We start from the raw sequence: 6,212 nt of genomic DNA on the forward strand, positions 1-6,212 counted from the left end.
TTCCCCTTCACTTTTCAGGGGACCTTCTCATGAGGGTCTCTCAAGGCAGGAGGTACAATCCCTCTTGCTCCCCTGGGGGTGATTGAACCAGTTCCCCTCTCTTTCATTGGGAAACAGTTCTACTGCAGGTACTTCTTGATACCCAAGACAAAAGGAAGACGGAGACCAATCAGGGACCTCAGGAATCGGAATACATGCATCCAAAGACACATTCAGGATGGGAACCCTAGTAGCAATAATATTGTCATTCGATTCAGGTGACTGGTTTGTGGCCCTTAACCTTCAGGATGTATATTCTCATATAGCAATGCATCCAGCTCACAGATTCTTCCTGCAGTTTATCATTGACAATGGCCATCATTAGCACTGTTCTTCCCTTTGGCCTTTCCATTACAGAGGTCCTCTTTGTTGTCGCAGCCTATCTGTGGCTGTAGTAGAGAGAATGAGAGCCTAGAGCACTGGGCCTGGTGCAAGATTTGAGGCCTGAACCACTGTCAGCAAAGTCAGGCCCTGTCATAAAACAGACACTTGCTTACATGTTCACGGTCTGGTACGTGAACTTGGAAAAGGTACAGCAAGTACTTGGAAAAGGCACTCCTAATTACTGGATATCTATGTACACACATTCCTGGGAGATGGTACAGGAACACACTGACCCCAAGTAAGACAAGGATAGGAGGACAGAATAATGAATGAATAATGAATGTTTTGTTCAAACCAGCAGGTACAAGGTGTAGGGTTGGTAACTAACCACATCAGGAGCGTAACATGTAACTTGTTTATATCCATGTATCAAAGAGAAATCATGGGAGGGGCACTTTTGTCCAGCCTAGAGGGCAGCAGAAACTCTCGCTGCTGACTCAGCTGTTCCATTGTCATGAACATACATGTGGTAGTGTACTTGTAACCATGGAGTCAGGGCACTAGGATTGTGTTTTGTCAACAATAAACCTGGCCAAGCGCCTTCACCACTGAACCGAGTCTGTGGTCTTTCTGGGTGCTATTGAGGTCTGCTGAACCACTTATCTGCACAGGGATGGGACTGTATACCGAGAGAACACACACACACCCAACAGACAACGTTGGTGACCCCAACTGCTGATTTTGGTAAGTGGCGAGCTGTCTGCTGTAGGGGTTGCAACCTAACATGGTGTGATTAATTTGAACAAGAGTGTTGTCAAGCTTTAAATGAACAACAGTATTGCCAGTGTTAGGCCTAAAACTTCTGGAAGCTTTAAAGAGCAAGCTTTGCAAAATTAAGCTGCAACTTGTGGTCAAAAGACACCTGCAACTAGACAACATTTTATGCTGACTCCTATATGGTAAAATAGGTCATGCCCACGGGTTCGGCTTATTAAGACCACCTTTGAAACTTGTGGTTAAGAAATGCTGCGCCAAAGAATTGATTCCTATATGGTTTTGAGGGGCTAGGCCTTCAGGCATAGATTATCAAAATAACCTTACCCACAATCAAGACAATAGCCCATTTAGAGATAAGTTATATCCTTGTAACTTAAAAAACTAAAGCACCAATTGGCTATTAGAAAAACCACAGTCGAGACAATGGGCTATATGGAAATAAGTTATCTCCTTGTGCATAACTTATAAAACTAAAACACAATTGGCTATCAAAACAACCACAATAATCACAATAAAATTCGACCTTCCCTAATTGGTTGACCTGCTTCAAAACATGGCGGGCAGATGAGATTAAATGTGTAGAGCCTCAGGTGGATTTGTGTGTGTGTCTTGGTCTAAGAGGTTATTCTCTTTGATCGGTCTGACCCACACCCCCTGAACCGAGGAAACCTGAATCACACTGACTATCTGTACCTGGCCAGTGCAAAGATCTGTTGACTAAAGGGTAACGTATTCTCGGTAGGGTAAGGCTTTAAGGTAAAATAGTCTGGTTGCATGCAGAATAAGGTAACGGAGTAAAGAAGTCTGGGTTGCTCGAGCTGATTTGATCTCAAGTTGTACTGACACTATAGTATTAAGAATGGTAGTGTAGGGATAATTTGATCTCAGATTATATTAATGCTGCAGTATTAAAAATAGTAGTAAAAGCTTAATACTAGTGTTAAGTTGTTTAGAAATAGTAGAAAGTTATTAATCAATTTATAGTATCTTTGTTTGTACTTGTGTTTATTAAGGGTAGGAATAGTACTTGTAAGGTTAATAGTTAATGAGTAATAATAGCTTTGCATGTACTCGTGCCTGTCATCAGTAAAAACTGCCAATGTTAAGGACATGCTTTTATAGTAATAAGTAGCTAATGCATAACATTACTTGTACTTGTGCTTGTTTGCAATATAATTTGTCATTTATATTAATCCTTATTCAATGCTGGTCTTTAATTTTTCTTTTCCTAGTCTGTCTGTGTTGCATTTATAGCCGTAAGTCATTAAAAGCCTTTCTTGAGGAATAATCAGTAGTTTTAATTTCTTTATACGGACACCACTTAACCTCATTACATCTGTGTTGGGTGGTGGAAAGCAGTGATCACCCAGAGCCCCATTTGGGCCCTGATGTGTGTCCTTTTCTTCCTATATCTCCACACATGACAGAAAACTCCAAGCTAGGGAACCACCTAATGCCCTCCCTGGATATCCTCACAGAGTTTAATAAGGTTTGGACACACTGGGTAACAAAAAAAAAAAGTGGTCCATATGAGTTTAAAAAACAAAGTGGGGAAGAAACATGGAATGGAATCTATAAGGCTAGGGCAGAGACTGTAGCCCTGAAAAATAATAATAATAAGAGTAAGAAATGTATAATATTGCAAACTATGACCAGGACTGTTAAATGGTTCAGACAACACACCATAAAATTGATGGGGCAAGTAACAGAAACAAAAGAAGGTGAGAAGAAACAACAGACGCAACAAAACACTGGAAAGCACAGGACACAGCAGTAGAGAATCTGCAAAAAAGAGAAGTACCATCCCCCATTATAAATCTTGTTAGGCAACAACAGACTTTGGGTACTTACATAGTGCCTGAAGAATGGGGACAGAAATGGAAAAAGATGGCCCTAGTAAAATTAAAAGATGGAACATGGGATGATTGGAATGGGTGTTGCAATGAGGACACGTGGCATGACCCAGACCAGCCACCTAACAACCCATGGGCAGGGTCCACCACATTGCTACCACCACTGTAGGATAAGAGCCAGGTTCTGGTAAATCCTAAACTAAGACCTAGATTGGTTCCTGTTAGAACAGGAGAAGTAAGTGCACAGGAGCAAGAAGAAGCAAACAATACTGTCCCTGGATTGGTAAATCAGATGAAGGACAAAATGGAACAGTTCACAGAGCACATTAGGAGATAGGAGCTGCAACATGATCGCAGGGGAGTGAATAAAAAAGAATTTCAAAGTGAAAAATCGAGAACGAGCGGTTTAACACCTAGAATTGATGCAGTAACACCCAGAGTTGCCCAGAAACAGTTAACTGCAGCAGGCAAGGACACTCCTGCAATCCATTTGGCATGCAGACAAAAACAACAGAGATCAGGGGAATTCAGGTTTTGGAAGAGCTGATAATGACCCCCACTCTCCTCTCAGAGCCAGGATAAAAACCAGGGGTTATGGGTTCCCAACTGCTTTAACCCATGGAGCCCCACTCATCGCTCAGAGCTAATAATATAACCTTCTTACTCAAATATTTTTACATACTAGTTAAGTTTTCCTTTATATCTTCTCTTAGTTTGCTAAACTGGCTGCTGCTGCCTGTCCTTTAAGATAACTTGATAAAGGTAATGAAGCTCTCTTGGCTCAGGTCTCCCTCCCATCCTAGAATGCTCTCCCCACCTCCTTCTCACTTCTGCCCTCTCTTTGTTTTAAAAATTAAATGTTACAGTTATTACAGAAATCTCCATTGCTAAAAAAATGAAGCAACTGAAAACAAAGCAACACAACAAACAGAGAAAACAAGGTAAAATCTTTACTTTAATTAAGTGCAGCAAATTAATTATTTTAGGCCTTCAGGAATGCAACAGCTGGAAATACTCCTAGCTTTCTTGAAGATATGGTTGCCTAGCAACAGAAATTCAGGTTTCTAATCCTAATCACTGACTGGCCTAAGCACATCCTTGTTTCCATATAGCAGAGTTTTTAAAATAAAGTAATATAAAGTAATGGAAAATGCCTTCAGTTACTAAATTAATATAGCAAAGTGGGCAAATAACTTAATTTTTAATTACTCTTATTAAAAGTTTTAAATAAAAAGGTAAATACTTGCTTTTTTACATGTTTAACTCTTTTGTTTACTTGTCTGTTTTCTAAAATACATTGGCTTAATAATTTTGAGCTCTTAATGCCTTATCTTGTATAGTTATGAATACAATTCTGGCACGATTCATCTTTAATCGTAAATTTGTCATGTATGTTGTCCTGTGTCCTTGTATGGTGTGACTTTTTGTTGTTGTTGTTATTTTGTTGCAACAAAAATCAATTTTATACTTTTTTTTAAATGTAAGTGGTACCACATTATTTTAATATTATGGTTGGGGTATAACCATAATAATATTATTAATAACCAATTAACTTTGCAAACCTCAAAAAGGCCTCATTTATAAATATATGTATATGTATATTTTTGCAACTGCAAACAAAAACAATTTCTCTTTTATTAATCATGGGTTTTTTATTCAAAGAGAAAATTGCAAGGGGAAACCTCAACATTAATGCAAAGGTAATATTAACAAAATGTCAATTTCTTGTTTGGGTTTTTATAAAGTTGTTTATGCATTAAATAATAAGATATAGTTATAAGAATGTTATAACAAAAATGGTTTAAAATATATTACAATATATACTATGTCTGGTTATGCTGCAAAATGTTAAAGCTAACCTTTGTCTCCCAAATACAACCAAGTGTCATAAAAGTTTAATACTCTCAATGTATTTGCATAGACCTGCATTTAAAATTAAGTTTGGTTTACTTTTTATACTCTTTTCTTTTATGTTATGTTAAAAGGAAGTACTGGTTGTTAACGTTTGTGCTTCTAAACAGTTAAAAGTGGAATTGGTATCACAATCAAATTAACTCTAAAAAGCTTGGATAAAAATTCTGTTACTAATTCCTGCTAAAACAGAGTGCTCAGCAGGAGAGAGCGTTACACCTCTCAGAAGATTGTGAACATCAATTTTAGCAGTCAAGAAGTATATTTATTATGAAAAATTAATAATGCACATATTAAGTGAAAAGGAATGTCTATTCAACAACTGCAAAAGTATCTAAAACAGATTTATTTGTGCTAAAGAATTGGGAAAATCAGAACAAAAGCATAGCTTGTGTTATAAAAGACTTTATCCCTATTACATTGTAAACAAACTAAATTAATCTGTGTATTAAATTTGGGTTACCAGAGTGTTGCCGGCACAGCGGGGTCCGTTGCCCGGTGTGTGTCACGCCAATAAACACACCAGGTTGGAGAAGCAATCAAAGTTTATTTGAGATCTCAAAGTGGTGCAAGAAGACAGGAACGTCTCAAATCAAGCACACCAACATAAGCAGCCTTTGTCTTTTATACAGTTTGTAACTAAGCCTTTCCCTTCTTCCCCCGTCCTTTCTCACCCCCCCTCCTCCATTCCCACCTCTCCCCCTTTCTCCCTCTGGCTACATTACACGACCTTGGCTGTGCAGCTTGTTCTCACTGTTTCTTTCTGCAAGTAATCTTGTCCTTTAGCTAGAAGCATGTAGGTTTCCCTTATCACTACTGCTTCCCAGCTGCTGGCCTGTGAGGTTAGTAAAGTTTAACACGCAGGGACTGTGATTCACTTTGGCCTAGAGCGGCTTCATCGACTCTCGGGTCTTCCAACCCCCCGAGTTACCTAGGGTGATGCCTAGTGACACCAACAAGAGAAATATAAAACAAACAAGCAAAAAACTGTATTATGTTAACCAACATAAGCTGTTTAAGGATGCATCCCACAGACTGAAGACAGCAGAAGATATCAGTGCACAGTGAAGAAACTCCCGAGCATCAAGAAAAGAAAAATGAAGTGCTTTATAAATAACAGACTGGTCAACTACACCTTAGTCTACCATATATGGACAATTAAGTAGGAGATCAGCTAGAAACCACTAGCTGGACCAGGTCTAACTGTCATTTAAACTGTATATTATTGAGCAAGTGAATTCACGTGCCTGTGGTTTTAAATCTTTATCACTGAAATATGGATGAATTTGGCAACTGTGTAAAAGCAAC

At 38.6% G+C, this 6,212-nt stretch overlaps 1 protein-coding gene across 2 annotated transcripts in view; it reads right to left on the minus strand.

Moving 5' to 3' along the window:
• Window positions 1-5,458, minus strand: part of TRANK1 (tetratricopeptide repeat and ankyrin repeat containing 1) — a 102,931-nt gene extending 97,473 nt beyond the window's left edge. For both annotated transcript variants that reach the window (XM_034761086.1, XM_034761085.1), the window contains exon 1: window positions 5,368-5,458. The gene's annotated coding sequence lies outside the window, so the exon portion shown is untranslated. The remainder of the gene's footprint in view (window positions 1-5,367) is intronic.
• Between the last annotated feature and the right edge of the window lie 754 nt (window positions 5,459-6,212).

This window comes from Trachemys scripta, chromosome 2 (assembly GCF_013100865.1).
Source record: "Trachemys scripta elegans isolate TJP31775 chromosome 2, CAS_Tse_1.0, whole genome shotgun sequence".
Classification (NCBI taxonomy): Eukaryota; Metazoa; Chordata; order Testudines; family Emydidae; genus Trachemys; species Trachemys scripta.